At 44.9% G+C, this 18,056-nt stretch overlaps 1 long non-coding RNA gene across 1 annotated transcript in view; it reads right to left on the bottom strand.

Annotated features, from left to right (window-relative positions):
* Positions 1-408: 408 nt before the first annotated feature.
* The window catches only part of LOC141141578 (uncharacterized), a 63,177-nt gene continuing 45,529 nt past the window's right edge, over positions 409-18,056 (bottom strand). The window contains exon 3 of the long non-coding RNA XR_012244138.1: positions 409-822. This is a non-coding gene — a long non-coding RNA (uncharacterized lncRNA). The remainder of the gene's footprint in view (positions 823-18,056) is intronic.

Here is an 18,056-nt window from a genome sequence, read left to right as displayed (position 1 = left end):
CTTTGCTGCTGTTTAGCATACAGCAGCAAAGGAAGTGATCTGATTGGCCGGCGGCGATCGCGAGGGGGGGGCCACGAACGGATGGCCTCCCCCCTCACCTCCGATCGCCGGGGGACAAAACAGGACCGCCTCGGGCACCGGGGGGGGGTCCGATCGGACCCCCCACCCGCGGGAGGCAAATCACGTATATGTACGTGATTTTGCCTGCCCGTGCCGCCTTGCCGACGTACATCGGCGTGAGGCGGTCCTTAAGTGGCTACTGTCTGTTGATATGTAAAACACTTTGTGAAATCAGAAATTAGTTATCAAAACTAACATATATTTAACATCATTAATTTCACAAACAGAAATATTTTGAAGAATGCTATACCTGACTCAAGCTGGGCTCCTCCACATGTTGCTGCCTGGAAGGCCCAGGTTGGTCGTCGTAAGCCTCAGCTAGGGGGGAAGGAAGCCTTGAAGGAAGACTGGAGAGTGCTGGCCTGGGTTCAGTCTGGCCTGCCAGAAAATGCAGTCTGTCATAGTACCACAGCCTGGGTACATAAATGTCATCTGCTGCAGCTCCTGATCTCAGGGAATCCTGGACCTTCTTGCGCTCCCTATTATAAGTGCTCCTCATGCCACCAATTAGGGCCTTCAAATAGTGAATGTCTGCCGTGGGGATCACCGGCTTCACAAATTCCAACAATTGATCCAGCGCTGCCTTCCTCTTTGGTTTAGTGTTATAAAACGGGTGGTTTACCTGTCACAGACAGGGCAGCTCCCTGTACATATCAATGAATATGGGAATAAAGTCCTCATCTTTGAATAGATCCATTTTCTCTGCAAGACACAACACAAGACAAACCCTAATGTCAGGCGAAACTCTCCTAATCTTGACCCAATACAGGCCTCAATCTATAAGCAGTATAGGCCACTGATGCACCAACTTAAAATTGTACCTTCGTTATAACGATCATTGCTTCCGTTACTTCATCCTCCGCTCACAGATCGTATGTACAATGCACGCGTGTTATGCTTTATATACACTGTGCATGCATGAAACGCCACCCGCCCCTGATGTTCTTTGTAGTCTATTACCCGCCCCTTCTCTTTCGGCGCAGTGGGAGAGCACATGGCGGAGAGACAACAGGTGCATATAGAGGAGAGCAGCAACAACGAAAGGCCGGAGCCCCGAACCTCACAATCCCGAAGGGAGATTGAAGGCCTCAAATATGTCCTTTTTAGAGATAGTGGAGATGGTGGACATCTTGAAGAGGGCCGACTATGATGGGAAGAATGGACCTTACCCAAACCCAAATGTCAGAAAGGCCAAGATCATGCCTAAAGTTGTGAAGAGTCTGCACAGGAATTTTGGGGTACGGCGATCCAAGGATCAACTGAGGAAATGATGGTCAGACCTCAAATTGAGGGAGCAGGATCAGTACAGAAGAATCAAGAGTGCTGCAAAAAAGTAAGTATTTTGTCGTGTGTTCCTATTCTTCTTCTTAACATTCATGCTGCCCCATGTGCTTTTCTTTACTGTTGTACATTTTAAAATGGCTGCTTTCATGTTCATGGGCACAGTAATCGGTCATAGGAAACATAGTTTGTTCGATCACTTTAAGACGTTTTTGGCAGATACAGGTTAACTACATTTGTTCATGCCTATTTGTATTGAAAGAAGTTTGTTGTCTAAATGGGTTTGTAACTACAATGAAATGTAAACTTGATTCTGTGTAAGGAGAGGACACTCAGCAGCTGTTTACATATCTGGGCACAGGAGCACTAGTGTGGGACACCAGAACAAATTTTTTAGGGTGTCCCACACAGGTGCTCCAGTGGATACTATAGGGGTGTCTCCATGTGTGATACTTTAACAAAAAAGGGAAGTGTTCCAGCTTTAGAAAGGAATTAAAATGTTCTTCAGCTTGGAACTCTGCCAAAACAGACAATTCTACGACACTTCCAAGCAATGTTTCATATTCCTATTTCTGCCCTCCAATATCTGTGTGCTAAGTATACCTATTTTTTATTCACATAGGGGAGAAAAGACTCGGGACATCTGAGGACACCAGGGACCCCCCACCTCCTAAAGAAGGGGAAGTCCCCACACCACAAGCAGAGGATGAGGAGGGAGAGGTTTATGAAGTGGGTGAAACTGTCACCACAACAGGTGAGTGTCTGAGACCACAGCTTCAGGTAAGAGATCTATGCCTGCATATTTCTAATACATGGTGTGTTTTTTTTCTTTTAGGTGATATAGTCACATAGTAGATGAGGTTGAAAAAAGGCACAAGTCCATCAAGTCCAACCTATGTATGTGATTATATATCAGTATTACATTGTATATCCCTGTATGTTGTGGTCATTCAGGTGCTTATCTAATAGTTTCTTGAAACTATCGATGACCCCCCACTGAGACCACAGCCCGTGGAAGGGAATTCCACATCCTTGCCGCAGTAAAGAACCCTCTACGTAGTTTAAGGTTAAACCTCTTTTCTTCTAATTTTAATGAGTGGCCATGAGTCTTGCTAAACTCTCTTTTGCAAAAAAGTTTTATTCCTATTGTGGGGTCACCAGTACGGTATTTGTATATCGAAATCATATCCCCTCTCAAGCATCTCTTTTCCAGAGAGAATAAGTTCAGTGCTCGCAACCTTTCCTCATAACTAATATTCCCCAGACCCTTTATTAGCCTTGTTGCCCTTCTTTGTACTTGCTCCAATTCCAGTACATCCTACTGGTGCCCAGAACTGGACAGCACACTGTAGGTGCGGCCAGACCAGAGTCTTGTAGAGCGGGAGAATTTTTGTTTTATCTCTGGAATTGATCCCCTTTTTAATGCATGCCAATATTCTGTTTGCTTTGTTAGCAGCAGCTTGGCATCTACTAGGACCCCTAGGTCCTTTTCCGTCCTAGATTCCCCCAGAGGTTCTCCCCCTAGTGAATAGATTGCATTCATATTTTTGCCACCCAAATGCATTATTTTACATTTTTCTACATTGAACATTGAACCCCCTCCAAGAGTTTACATACTATTGATGTTAGGCTAACTGGTCTGTAATTCCCAGGGATGTATTTTGGGCCCTTTTTATAATATTGGTGCTACATTGGCTTTTCTCCAATCAGCTGGTACCATTCCAGTCAGTAGACTGTGTGTAAAAATTAGGAACAATGGTCTGGCAATCACTTGACTGAGTTCCCTAAGTACCCTCGGGTGCAAGCCATCTGGTCCCGGTGATGTATTAATGTTAAGTTTCTCAAGTCTAATTTTAATTCTGTCCTCTGTTAACCATGGAGGTGCTTCCTGTGATGTGTCATGAGGATAAACACTGCAGCTTTGGTTACTGAAGCCCCCCGATTCCCTCGTGAAGTCTGAGGAGAAGAATAAATTCACTACCTTTGCCATCTCCCCATCCTTTGTAACCAGATGTCCTTCCTCATTCTTTATGGGGCCAATATGGTCTGTCCTCCCTTTTTTACTGTTTACATACTTAAAGAATTTCTTGGGAATTTTTTTTGCTCTCCTCCGCTATGTGTCTTTCATGTTCTATCTTAGCCGTTCTTATTGCACCCTTACATTTCTTGTTGCATTCTTTATAAAGTCTGAATCCTGATCCCTCAACTTTGTATTTTTTGAAGGCCTTCTCCTTTGCTTTTATATGCATTTTTACATTGGAGTTAAGCCATCCAGGACTTTTGTTCACGCTTTTAAATTTATTACCCAATATGATGTGGATGTTGTGGAAGAAGAATCTCATTTCACAAGTGAAAGTGCCCAGATCCTCATCGGGGAGAAAATGGGGTGCAATCGTGATTTAGAAAATATAAAGGAAAACATCAACGTTTGTTCAAAAAAAAATGAAGAACATCACTGATGTTTTAGGCAGAATATAAAAAAACAACAAAATTGTACCGTTTTATTGTGTATTTTTTAATTTAAAAAAAGTTGTAAAATATCTGAAAAGCCAAATTTTGAAGATGCACACAGTGTGTCAACATGTGCTATCTGCCATCAGGGGATATCAATGTACGCATTTTGTGGGTGCAACCCCTTCCTCCCAACCCAATTAGGTGAGAGGAAGGGGTTGCACTCTCAAAACACGTCCATCGATCCCCCCATGATGGGATCTAGCACATGTTGACATTAGGCATGGGATCAGGAGGGAAATCCCCAGTTTGAATCTCAATTTGTGTGCATCTTCAAAATTTGGCTTTTACAGAGGTGACATCACCCCATCTGATGAAGGCAATATCAACACATTTTGGACATACTCATGTCTGATATTGCCTTCACTTTATCAAAGTTGAACTTTGTAAGTTCCTGAGTTGTGTATGTTATGCTTTGAAACATGCCTGTTTAACCAAAAAAAAGGATCTTTACAATGTGAAAAAACAAAAAATATACACAACAGATGTTGGTTTGTTCAAAAACCCTTTTCTAACGCACATGTCAATGTGCCTTGAGCAAAATGTTTTATACTCAACAATATGTGGCTTCTTCTTTCAATGCTCAATAGCAATTTTTGTAGTAAGTTGGTGTTTACAGTGGCAATGGGGGTTATTTACTAAAGGCAAATCCACTTTGCACTACAAGTGCAGTTTTAGTGCGGTTTCATGTGTACTTTTAAGTGTTGGAGTGCACAGTGGATTTGCCTTTAGTAAAAAACTCCCACAGTGCTTTAATTTGCCACAATCACGCCATTTTCATGACTCCATAAAATTCATTCATGGTGCTGAAAATGATGAATATTTTTGTCAGTAATGCATTACATACAATAACAACAAAAACAAGGTGTGTGTAACAGACCCACAACATAATAATAGTTCGCTGAAGAAGATATTGTCACCTCATGTATCAAATAAATTACATTTGCACTACAGGCATACCCCACTTGTAGCCTCCCTGGCGGTTTTCCCGAGTGTGGCTCGGGGTTAAAATTCAGTCCCATTAGCGGTAACCCCGAGCCACACTCGGGATCGCATTGCAGGATCCTGGGGCGGCGTTACTTACCTTGTCCCCGGGATCCTGCGATGTCACCCGCAGTGTCCGAGGGCTCCGTCCTCCTCCGAAGCCTCTCCGTGCCAGGCTCCGTTCCCTGCGATCGGCGCGACGCACGGGGGCGGAGCCTGGCAGCAAATTCAAAAAAAAGTAAAAATCATAACACATACAGTACTGTAATCTTACAGATTACAGTACTGTATGAAATTATTTCACATCCCTTTTGTCCCCAGTGCTTTGTCCAATGCCCTGCATGCAGTTTTACATGATATACACTGTTCTTTCTGCCTGGAAACTGGAGATTGTCCATAGCAACCAAAAAGTGTCCCTTTACGTCAAAAGTGGCTTTAGACCAGCTACAAAGCAGCGATAGTAAATTAGAACACTTGCAGAATTGAGCGATAGTGAATTGTGGGGAAATTAATTTTATTACTATTTTTTTTTTTTTTTTTTAATTATTTATTTTTATTTATTATATTATAATTTATGTTTTTGTGTTTCAAACTTTATCATACCCGGGATATCTACTAGACTCTGGTTTGGACAGATTTAAGTGTGTTATTGTTAAGATTTACAGACCTACAATATAAAACGCCAAATTTCCATGCAAAATAATTGTACCGCTTTCAGCACCTAAAATCCGAAATAATCATACCGCCAGGGAGGTTAAGTACACTTTGGGGTTTATTTACTAAAGCTGGAAAGTGCAAAATCAGGCTCACTTCTGCGTAGAAACCAATGAGCTTCTAACCCCAGCTTGTTCAAATAAGCTTTGGTAATAAAACCTGGAAGCTCATTGGTTTCTATGCAGAAGTGAGCCTGATTTTGCACTTTCTAGCTTTAGTAAATAAACCCCATTGTGCACTTAAAAGTGGGGCATGCCTGTATTGAAGAAAATGTCCAAAAAGAAAAGCCCATTGGGGAACCTAGGAGACAGCTAAAAGAAACCCAGGCAGTAAATCAAAGGAAATCTTCTTTCAGCTTAAAGTGGTGTTCCGGCCGAAATGATACTTTTTAAATAAAAATACCCCTATAATACACAAGCTTAATGTATTCTAGTAAAGTTAGTCTGTAAACTAAGGTCTGTTTTGTTAGTTTATAGCAGTAGTTTGTTATTTTATAAACTTACAGCAGGCCGTGGCCATCTTAAGTGTGGGCATCTGAAGCCAGACTGTATTTCTTCCTGGATCTCATCCTTGCAGATCTCGCACATGCTCAGTGCAGCGCAAGCAGTGTAATAGGTTTCAGGTCAGGTTTCCATAGCAACGGCAGTGTCAGAGGAAGTTGCCGCCCCTTCCCAGAAGGCATTGCAAACAGGAAATGATGCGATGGGCCGTGGCCAGGGAGGAGGAGGTGAAAAATGAATACAGCAGATATACAGTAGATGCTGAGAAAAAAAATGTAAAAATATCCAATTTGTTTACAGTGCACAGTTTAGTGAGGGATGCTGAAGAGTTGTAAAAGTGGGTGGAACTCCATTTTAAGTTCAAAAATTGTTTATAAAATATTTCTTAAACCGTTCCTGGCATATCAATGGCCCCCTACCAGCAAAGTACTCGACATACTTCTGTCTTACTTCCCCGGCGCTTTGGGGGGGCAAGCCAGGACGGCCAGCTTCAAGCGCCATCAGGGTTTCTCCTTGAAGTCCGGCCTCAGGCCTGACTGAAGCCACATAGTTCATTGAATTTCTCCTTAAATATTTGTGTAGAATGTAGCATGCAAGGATTATCTGGTTAAGTTTACATTCCACCATGTTTATTGGCGTAAGGAATAGGCGGAACCAGCTGGCCATCATCCAGAACACGTTCTTCACCACTCTTCTGGCTCTGGCCAGACGGTAGTTATAAACCCTCTGGTCCGGGGTGAGGGTCCTCATGGCTTCAAAATGGTCAGCTGATCAGAACAAACTAACAGAAAGCACTGAAAAACAGAAAGGCCGGAGCTGAAAATCAGAAACGAGCGGACAAGAACGTACTGAAGATCAAATACATAATAGAAATAAGAACCCACAAGCACAAACCGAAGAGCAGTAATGATCGGAAAAGCAGGAGGCTGAAAAGTGTGAATCGTCTGTCACCAAACATCTACTAACACAAGATTAGTGGAGGGAGCCCAAAGGGTGGCGCATTTGGTATTGAACTTCCTCTTTCTAGTGCCGTCGTACGTGTTGTACATCACCGTATTCATGACGTTCAGAATTTCCAACCAACTTTGTGTGCCCGTGTGTATGCAAGACAAGTTTGAGCCAACATCCGTTGGAAAAAAAACATGGATTTTGTTGTCGGAATGTTCGATCGTGTGTACGAGGCATAACTGTTTTCCCTCATTCAGTCAATATTCAGATGGGGCACACATGGTGATAGCACAGTTTCCAGTTATGCTGAGCAATTGCATAGATTTTCAAACATGATAAAAAAATCTATGTTTGTGATAATGAGGACTACCAACACTTGCAAATGCTCATTATTGCTCAACTGCAATCCAGCTTAGTGCATATCTTACAGGGATTTTAGCAAACTTCTTGGATATTCTGAAATGCTGTTGATTGATAGGTATTACACATGATGCAAACACCATTTTTGTAATTTTTCAGGATCCAAGAGGCAAGAGCCAAATAGGCAGTTCTGCAGAAAATGTCAGTGTAAAGTTTGGCAAGCACTGTACCAAACTACTCCAAAATCCATTTCCCTTACCAATAACTAGGGATGAGCCAAACACCCCCCGATTCGGTTCGCACCAGAACCTGCGAACGGACCGAAAATTCGCACGAACGTTAGAACCCCATTGACGTCTATGGGACTTGAACGTTCGAAATCAAAAGTGCTCATTTTAAAGGCTAATTTGCATGGTATTGTCCTAAAAATGGTTTGGGGACCTGGGTCCTACCCCAGGGGACATGTATCAATGCAAAAAAAACTTTTAAAAACGGCCGTTTTTTCGGGAGCAGTGATTTTAGAAATGCTTAAAGTAAAAAAAAAAAAAAAGTGAAATATTCCTTTAAATATCATACCTGGGGTGTGTCTATACTATGCCTGTAAAGTGGCGCGTGTTTCCCGTGTTTAGAACAGTCCCTGCACAAAATGTCATTTTTAAAGGAAAAAATCTCATTTAAAACTGCTTGCGGGTTTAATGTAATGTCGGGTCCTGGCAATATGGATGAAAATCAGTGAGACAAACGACATGGGTACCCCCCAGTCCATTACCAGGCCCTTTGGGTCTTGTATGGATATTAAGGGGAACCCCGCACCCAAATTAAAATAAGGAAAGGTGTGGGACCACCAGGCCCTATATACTCTGAACAGCAGTATACAGGTGGTGCAAACAAGACAGGGACTGTAGGTTTGTTGTTAAGTAGAATCTGTTTGTAATTTTTAACGGGTACATTTTTAACGTGTTTAGCTCCAGCCAAAAAATCTTTTTTAAGCTTTTTGGAAAACATAGGGAAGGGTTATCACCCCTGTGACATTTGTTTTGCTGTCTTTCCTCCTCTTCAGAAGATTTCACCTCACTTTTTGTCCCAATGACAAATGTTTTTTGAAAATTTGGGTTTTTTTGTGGAACAAGGATTGGAAAGCATCAGTGGAAAGGAGAAATGTTTTTCCCATATTAACTCTTACAGGAGAGAATTTCCCTTCCTAGGGGTAGATTTCATCTCACTTCCTGTTGTCTCCTTCCGTTTGCAAGTAGGAGTCGTTTGTAAGTTAGATGTTTGAAAGTAGGGGCCTGCCCTATATACTCAGCAGAAATTTGGGCCTTAGGTGTTGTTGTGGCCACAACACTGTAAGCCCTCACAGGGCCCTGCTGTGAAATATTAGATCAAGAATTGTAATTACATGCCCCTGTTGAACAAGGGCAGAAAAACTGGGCCTTTGGTGGTGGTGCTGGTGCCACAACACTGTAAGCCCTCACTCGCTCTTGGTGGGTGCAGAAATGGGCCCTGCTGTGAAATATTAGATCAAGAATTGTAATTACATGCCCCTGTTGAACAAGGGCAGAAAAATTGGACCTTTGGTGGTGGTGGTGGTGGTGCCACAACACTGTAAGTCCTCACTCGCTCTTGGTGGGTGCAGAAATGGGCCCTGCTGTGAAATATTAGATCAAGAATTGTAATTACATGCCCCTGTTGAACAAGGGCAGAAAAATTGGGCCTTTGGTGGTGGTGGTGCTGGTGCCACAACACTGTAAGTCCTCACTCGCTCTTGGTGGGTGCAGAAATGGGCCCTGCTGTGAAATATTAGATCAAGAATTGTAATTACATGCCCCTGTTGAACAGGGGCTGAAAAATTGGACCTTAGGCACTGGTGCTGGTGCCACAACACTGCAACCCCTCACAGATACTCTAGTTGGAACGCAGAAATGAGCCCTGCTGCAAAGTATTGCATCAAAAATTGTAATTACAGGCCCCTGTTAAACAGGGGCTGAAAAATTGGGCCTTAGGCACTGGTGCTGGTGCCACAACACTGCAACCTCTCACAGATACTCTAGTTGGAACGCAGAAATGAGCCCTGCTGCAAAGTATTGCATCAAAAATTGTAATTACACGCCCCTGTTAAACAGGGGCTGAAAAATTGGGCCTTAGGCACTGGTGCTGGTGCCACAACACTACAACCCATCACAGATACTCTAGTTGTAACGCAGAAACGAGCCCTGCTGCAAAGTATTGCATCAAAAATTGTAATTACACGCCCCTGTTAAACAGGGGCTGAAAAATTGGGCCTTAGGCACTGGTGGTGGCGCCCAGAACCAAAAATGTTCTTACAAGCTATCAGCGTGATGATTGAGGAGGAAGAGGATAATTACTCAGGGATAGTCACTCAGCATCAGCATAGGCAGTCTTTGAAGGGATCTGAGATTTCAAAAAAAATTATTTGGTTACATCAGCATCAGGTGCTTGGTAGCTGGTGGTGATCCAAGACTGATTCATTTTTATGAAGGTCAGTCGATCGACCAAGTCGGTGGACAGACGCACCCTGTGATCGGTTACAAAGCCTCCAGCAGCACTGAATGTGCGTTCCGAAAGAACGCTGGATGCAGGACAGGACAGTAGCTCAATTGCATACTGTGCAAGCTCTGGCCAGTGATCCATCCTCAAGACCCAGTAACCCAGAGGATTTTTGGTGGGAAAGGTGTCCAAGTCAGATCTTGCCCCTAGGTATTCCTGCACCATGTAAAACAGACGCTGGCGATGGTTGCTGGAACCGATCATACCTTGGGGCTGCGGACCAAAAAATTGTCTGAACGCATCGGTCAGACGGCCACCTTCTCCACCGCTCCTTCTTTGACTGACCGAAGCCTCAACAATACGTTGTCCAGAAACAGGAGTTTGTAACCTCCCAGTCTCTGGGAACGCATTGCACAGACCTTTCTGCAAGGCCTCCCGAAGATCTTTCATCCTCTGCTCCCTCTGCGATGGCAAGATAAGGTCCGCAACCTTACCCTTGTAACGTGGATCAAGCAGGGTTGCCAGCCAGTATTGGTCCTTCTCCTTGATACCACGAATACGACGATCCTTACGCAGGCTTTGCAGGATCAGGGAGGCCATGCAGCGTAGGTTTGCTGAGGCATTCGGTCCGGAGTCCTCTGGGTCACTAAGGACAACATGGTCCGCAGCCACCTCCTCCCAGCCACGTACAAGTCCATGTGTTTCTTGGGACTGATCCCTTAAAGACTGCTGCTGATGCTGAGTGCCAGGCTCCACCTCCATACTGACACAATCTTCCTCCTCCTCCTCCTCTTCCTGTGTGATCGGCGGGCACGCAGCAACACTGTCTGGATAAAGGGGGCCTTGAGAGCTAAGGAAGTCCTCCTCTTCCTGCCTCTTTTCTGCCTCAAGTGCCCTTTCCATTATTCCACGCAGCGTGTGCTCCAACAGGTGGACAAGGGGGACAGTGTCACTGATGCATGCACTGTCACTGCTCACCATCCTCGTGGCCTCCTCAAATGGTGACAGAACAGTGCATGCATCCCTGATCATGGCCCACTGGCGTGGGGAAAAAAAACAAGCTCCCCTGACCCTGTCCTGGTGCCATAGTCGCACAGGTACTCATTGATGGCCCTCTGCTGCGTGTGCAGCCGCTGCAGCATGGCCAACGTTGAGTTCCACCTGGTGGGCATGTCACAGATTAGGCGGTTCTTGGGCAGGTTAAACTCCTTTTGGAGGTCCGTCAGCCGAGCACTGGCATTATATGACCGGCGGAAATGCACACAGACTTTCCTGGCTTGCCTCAGGACATCCTGTAAGCCCGGGTACCTGCCCAAGAACCACTGCACCACCAAGTTAAGGACGTGAGCCAAACAGGGCACATGGGTCATTTGTCCCTGTCGGAGGGCAGAGAGAAGGTTGGTGCCATTGTCACAAACCACCATTCCTGCCTTAAGTTGGCGTGGCGTCAACCACCTCTGAACCTGCCCCTGCAGAGCTGACAGAACCTCTGCCCCAGTGTGGCTCCTGTCCCCCAAGCACACCAGCTCAAGCACCGCATGGCATCTTTTGGCCTGCGTACTTGCGTAGCCCCTTGAACGGCTATGGAGCACCGCTGGTTCCGAGGACAAAGCACAGGAAGAGGCCATGGAGGAAGAAGAAGAGGAGGGGTGGAGGAGAGAGGTGTGTCACAATTATTAGCATTTTGGAGGCGTGGTGGCGGAACAACCTCCAACACTACTGCACCTTGTCCTGCATCCTTCCCAGCTGCCAGCAGAGTCACCCAATGCGCCGTGAAACTTAGGTAACGTCCCTGTCCATGCCTGCTGGACCATGAGTCAGCGGTAATATGCACCTTTCCGCTGACCGCCCTGTCCAGCGAGGCATGGACATTGCCTTCCACATGCTAGTAGAGAGACGGAAACGCCTTCCGTGAGAAAAAGTGGCGTTTGGGTACCTGCCACTGAGGAACCGCACATTCCACAAACTCACGGAAGGGGGCAGAGTCTACCAACTGAAAAGGCAGCAGTTGAAGTGCTAGCAATTTTGCCAAGCTAGCATTCAACCGCTGGGCATGTGGATGGCTGGGAGCAAACTTCTATCGGCGGTGCAGCAGCTGGGGCAGGGAAATTTGCCTGGTACAATCTGACGTCGGTGTAACAAAAGCAGATTGCCCACAAGTACTTGGCTGTGACACACCTAATTCTACACCTTCATTCCTCTCACTGCAGGTCTCTGAGAGGACTGAAGGTATAGTGGGGTTAGAGATCTCAGCTGATGAGGAGCAAGGAGAGGTCCTCTTTGTTCTTTGGTGTGGGTCTTTCAGATATGCTTGCCAACGAACTGCATGGCAGGTCAACATATGTCTGGTCAAGCATGTGGTGTCCAAGCGGGAGATGCTTTGGCCACGCGAGATACGCTTGAGACATATGTTGCAAATAGCAGCGGTGCAATCTGATGCACTCATCTCAAAAAAGGCCCACACCAAAGAACTTTTTGAATAACGCGCAGAGACTGCAGCGCCCTGCACATGTGGAGCTTTGGGGTGTGATGCAGTCAAGGTGCTGCTCTTAGGCTGGCCCCTGGAGGGCATCCTGCCTCGTTGGTGATGTGCCGCCTCCTCCCCCTCCTCTCTCCTATCAGGCACCCACGTTGAGTCAGTGACCTCATCATCCCCTCCCTCCTCATCACTGGAGCAAACCTGGCAGTATGCTGCAGCAGGGGGAGCATGACTGCCAGATTGCTGTCCTTCTTGGGCACCCCCTCTGTCCGTGCTCACGTTACTGCCTTCATCGAGCTCAGTATCATCATCAGAGCCTTCCAAACGCTGGGCATCCTCCTGGAGCATGTACCCAACACTGTGGTCAAACAGTTCGAGGGACTCCTCAGGAGGACATGGTGGGGCTAGGGAAGGAGTCACTGATGACATTGAGCCAAGGGAAGAGGCCGCTGCTTTGCCAGACAAAGTACCCTGGCATGGGTGAGAGAGGATGAGGACGGCTTGGTCATCCACTCGACCAAGTCTTCCGCATGTTGCGGCTCAACATGGCCAGCTGCCGAAAAAAAGGCCAAGCATTGTCCCACGGCCACGTGCTGATGAGAATGCACCGTTTCCACGACCAGCACTAGACACAGAGCCTGTTTGCCCTCTCTTATTGGCTTGTGACTGTCTGCCTCTCCTTCTTGGCCTTCCAGACATACTAATGGCCTGTAGCTGCACTAAGCTGGGATATATATATATATATATATGTACTGATACTGCAGCTAGCAAAATCAACTGCCTGCCTGTAGTATGAGAACACCACCAACCTTCTACAGGTAGCTTTAGCTGAACACTGTGCAGAGCTCGCAAAAAACTAACTTGTAGCTTTTTTAGCTGCCTGCGGTAGTGATAGGATCAGGAAAACACCACCAACCTTCTACAGGTAGCTTTAGATGAACACTGTGCAGAGCTCGCAAAAAAATAACTTGTAGGTTTAGCTGGACACTGTGAGGAGGACGCACCATACTAACTTGTAGTTTTAGCTGAACACTGTTAGCAGGCGCACCGCACTAACTTGTAGGTTTAGCTGAACACTGTGAGGTGGATGCACCGCACTAACTTGTAGTTTTAGCTGAACACTGTGAGGTGGACGCACCACACTAACTTGTAGTTTTAGCTGAACACTGTGAGCAGGAAGCACTGCACTAACTGTAAATAGTCTAGCTGCCTGACTGTGGTACTAATAGGATCAAAAGAACACCAGCAATTTTCTTCAGGTAGCTGTAAATACTGTAACAAGACAAGCCTGCCTGTCAGTAAGAAGATAACAGGAACGGATCTAGCTAAACTGAATACAGTGTATATATATATATATATATATATGCAACACCTGGGATGCATATATATACACAATACACTGTAAGTGCAGCTAACTGACTGACTGTTCTGCCTAATCTATCTAACTCAAATCAAATGACACTGTCTGTCTCTCTCTCTATCTATGAATGCCGGAACACACACTACACAGGGCCGCCGTGCAGGCGGCCTTATATAGTGTGGGGCGTGTACTAAATCCCCTGAGCCATAATTGGCCAAAGCCTCCTTGGCTTTGGCCAATTACTGCTCTCTGTTCAGACGGGCCTCTGATTGGCCAAGCATGCGGGTCATAGTGCATGCTTGGCCAATCATCAGCCAGCAATGCACTGCAATGCCGCAGTGAATTATGGGCCGTGACGCGCCACACGAATTTGGCGCGAACAGCCCATATCGTTCGCAATTCGGCGAACGGGCGAACAGACGATGTTCGAGTCGAACATGGGTTCGACTCGAACACAAAGCTCATCCCTACCGATAACTCATCTTTCCAGCAAAATCAGGGGAGGAGACAACTTTGTTGAGACTCCAAGGAGTTTTGTTAAAATTGACACGCACTATTTTAAAGCTGCTATTCAAAAAACTCTGAGATATTAGGACTTAAAGTGGTTGTGAACCCTAAATGCCTGGAATGGGCCACAACAATCATATGCAATCACTAAACATCTTGGTATGTCCTCTTGGTATATGCTATGCAGACCGACATGCTGATGTCATCGTATACCTTGGTTCCCAGAAGTGCAGGTTGCTTTCTCTATGCCAGCCGGTGAGACTGTTTTAATGTTTTATTTCTACATTGATGTAAGTGTGATTCTACATTTTAAATAAACTACCATTAAGTTTTTATACTATGTGAAGCATCTTCTATTTTTGGGCATTAAACCATTGAGAGTGTTGTTGAATGACCCTCATTTCAGCCTAAAGAGAACCCGCAGGAACATCAATGAGAGACCCTGGCTGATTGTTTAGCCAAAAGCGCTCTTGACCTTTCTTGATTGAAGGTCCATTTTAGCTGGTAAGCAGGCAATTTTACCATTCCAAGGTGGCGGTGTCTTTTGCGGACTTTGTACATGGTGACGAATGGTGATTGCATGTATTACAATATCGGTCACATATGAGGAGGGCTTTATCTATTTTCTTAATGATTAACTCTTGCAACATTCATTTGGATTCTATACTTGCATTCATTTGTAGCACGTGTTTTATTTATTTTTTTCATCGTGTTTTTTGCACTGACATTTACTAATTTTTAGCGTGACTCTATGTATTATGCTGCATACACACGATCGGAAATTCCGCCAGCAAAAGTCCGATCAGAGCTTTTGGTCGGAAAATGCGACCGTGTGTATGCTCCATCGGACTTTTGCTGGCAGAATTCCAGCCAGCAAAAGATTGAGAGCAGGTTCTCAATTTTTTGGTCGGAAAAAGTTTTGATCGGAAATTCCGATCGTCTGTACCAATTCCGACGCGCAAAATTCCTATGCATGCTCGGAAACAATTTAACGCATTCTCGGAAGCATTGAACTTCATTTTCTCGGCTCGTCGTAGTGTTATATGTTACTGCGTTCTTGACGGTTGAAAGTTCAGCGAACTTTTGTGTGACCGTGTGTATGCAAGCCAAGCTTGAGTGGAATTCCGTTGTAAAAACCATCCAAGATTTTTCCGACGGAAAATCCGCTCATGTGTACGTGACATTAGATTATCATTTTTGTCTGAATTCCACTTTAATGGCAAGGCTCAAAGGTAGGAATACTGCAACACACGGGCAAATCAATACAAAAATACAAGTTAGTTTCTTTTACATTGTTATTCCTTCTTCCAGGGTAAGTGAAACATAACACAAAAAGTTCAAGACTCCTATCCAACAGTTCAACAATTGTAGGCTCATTCCATCACTTAGTTTTTGACTTCGGTACACACACCCACTGGGAGCCAAACCTTTTCAAGCTGAACTCCATCTTTTGATACACTTCATATACAGTAGTTAGTTTGTCCAGCTTGGCCCAGATGAACTATGCTCCTCACTAATATGTGAGGCCACTGGATGTGTAGTGAAAATTGTATGTAGCTGAGGCTACATACAGCATATCACACTATGTTCCAGGTTTGAACCAAGACTTCCTGTCTCATACCCAGAACACAGTAGAGTCTATCACAGCGGCCCTCAGCCTTTCAGAGAAAGGGGTGTATTCAGGCCCGGACTGGAACAAAAAATTAGCCTGGGCCTGGGCTTTAGACTGAGCAGCCCGGGGCGGGGGGGGGTTGCTTTCGCAGGGGAGGTTGATAACGGGATGTGGGGTACCAGGATGTGTAGATTAGATTACTTTAACTCCGGTTTTGATGGTGGAGTCCTAAAAATGGTATGAAGCAGCACAAGATGAGGGTTGCTCTAATGCAGGGGCAACCTTTTAGACATAGTGTGCCGAAAAATGTTTTCAAAGAAATTGAGAGTGCCAGATACATAAGAAAAAAACTGTCTACTGCACACCGAAAGGAATCTTTATAAAGTAAATGCTGTAAACCACTTGATTAATAGTAAGAAATCAACTGAGCTTTGCACCTTCACACCTCAGATCAGCCCCAATTCCTGCACTGTCAGAATTCACACAAGGCAACGCAGTTAGCCACTCACAGGTGTCAAAAGCAGCAGTAGGAATCAGCAGATACCTACCTTTGCCATTTGCATTGTGCCTAAACACGTGTGCAAATGTAGCCTTAAAACAGAGTTGGGAGCTACTACTTTAGAAAACAAACCCTGTTATAAAGTGCAGTCCCCTTTTAAAACTTCTAAAGTAGTGGTTACAAAGCCAGTTATAAAGCGTGACTCACAAAGCCAGATATAATGGAGTACGCACAAAGCCAGTCATTAAGCAAAACTCCTTTATAACTGGCTCTGTGAGTAATGATTAGTAACTGGCTTTGTAAATACTGAAAAGCCGCTATAAATTATTAAACCTTGTACACACCACTAAACTGACAGCTCAGGTCGGAACTACTGTACTAACAATCCAATGTTAGTACAGTGATCTCCCCTGTTGAGTTATCGTGTTCTGACAGGGGGACCCCCCCCACCGCCAGAACACTCCGGTCATTGGCTAAGAACGCGGACCTTTTTCAGTCACGTGCCTTCAACAGAAGCTGGGCTGAATGGCCGGCTTCTGTTGGACTGGCTGCTGTGCACACGGGCCAAATGTCAGCTGACAAAGCCTATGTGCACTAGGCTTTACTCACAGAGCGAGTTATTAAGCAAAACTCCTTTATAACTGGCTCTGTGAGTAATGCTTTATAACTGGCTTTATTAGTACTGCAAAGCTAGTTATAAAGCATTACTCACAGAGCCAGTTATAAATAATTGCAGAGCCAGCTATAAAAGAGTATTGCTTTATAACTGGCTTTTTGACCATTACTTTTACTAGTGCTTCCAAAGCCTGTGAAATACTTCATCCAGTTAACTTTTCTGGGTAGAATTGTCTCCCCTTCATCTAGAGCCTGGAACATGGCTGCTGAGGGAGAGGAGTGCCCAGAAACAGCAGGTGCACAAGGATTAATTACACTGCAGTTGCTGAAGAAAAAAAAATCATAGCTACTATTAGCAAAAGCAGTGCTCTCTGGCCTGGAGCATCAGATCCGACCCTTTCACTGGCAGGAATGGAGATGGGTGTACACCAGCCGGCAGCCGCACTGCTTTCCCTATAGGTGGCCGCAGCACCTCTCTGGCTTTCATGTGCAGGAGGCGGGTCTCAGTAGGTTAGAAAAGTTCCCAGATAAATGTGTACCTAAAAACAGGGTGACACTGTAGGTACGTGTATAGAGGTGTGCCAACGTCCCGATAATAGATCAATGTTACTAGCAACTAGACATGTGCATTCGTTTTCGTCCGAATGCATTTTCGTCCGAATTTCAGGTATTTTCGTTATCGTTTTAACAAACGATAACGAAAGTGCAGAGTCCGAAAAACGAAAGATCCGACATAAACAAATGCTTTATTTTCGTTTTCGTTGCTACAACAGTTCGATATAGATAGGAGATTCGACATGATGATGACAATAACAATCTGTGTCCATCAAACCTGTGGTCGAATGTGCCTAACCTTAGCTCTATTAGTCCAAGATTATTCTACATAGAGAGAAAAGATTTGACGTAGAGAGAAAAGATTCGACGTAGAGAGAAAAGATTCGACGTAGGGGAGGAAAGATTCGACGTAGGGGAGGAAAGATTCGATGTAGGGGAGGAAAGATTCAACGTAGGGGAGGAAAGATAAATAAAAATAATGATGATGATGAATGTTATTGGCT

The sequence above is a fragment of the Aquarana catesbeiana genome, linkage group LG04, assembly GCF_042186555.1.
Source record: "Aquarana catesbeiana isolate 2022-GZ linkage group LG04, ASM4218655v1, whole genome shotgun sequence".
In the NCBI taxonomy this organism is placed as follows: domain Eukaryota; kingdom Metazoa; phylum Chordata; class Amphibia; order Anura; family Ranidae; genus Aquarana; species Aquarana catesbeiana.
The sequence above is the reverse complement of the archived record's forward strand: the minus strand, read 5'-3'. Positions and strand labels throughout refer to the sequence as shown.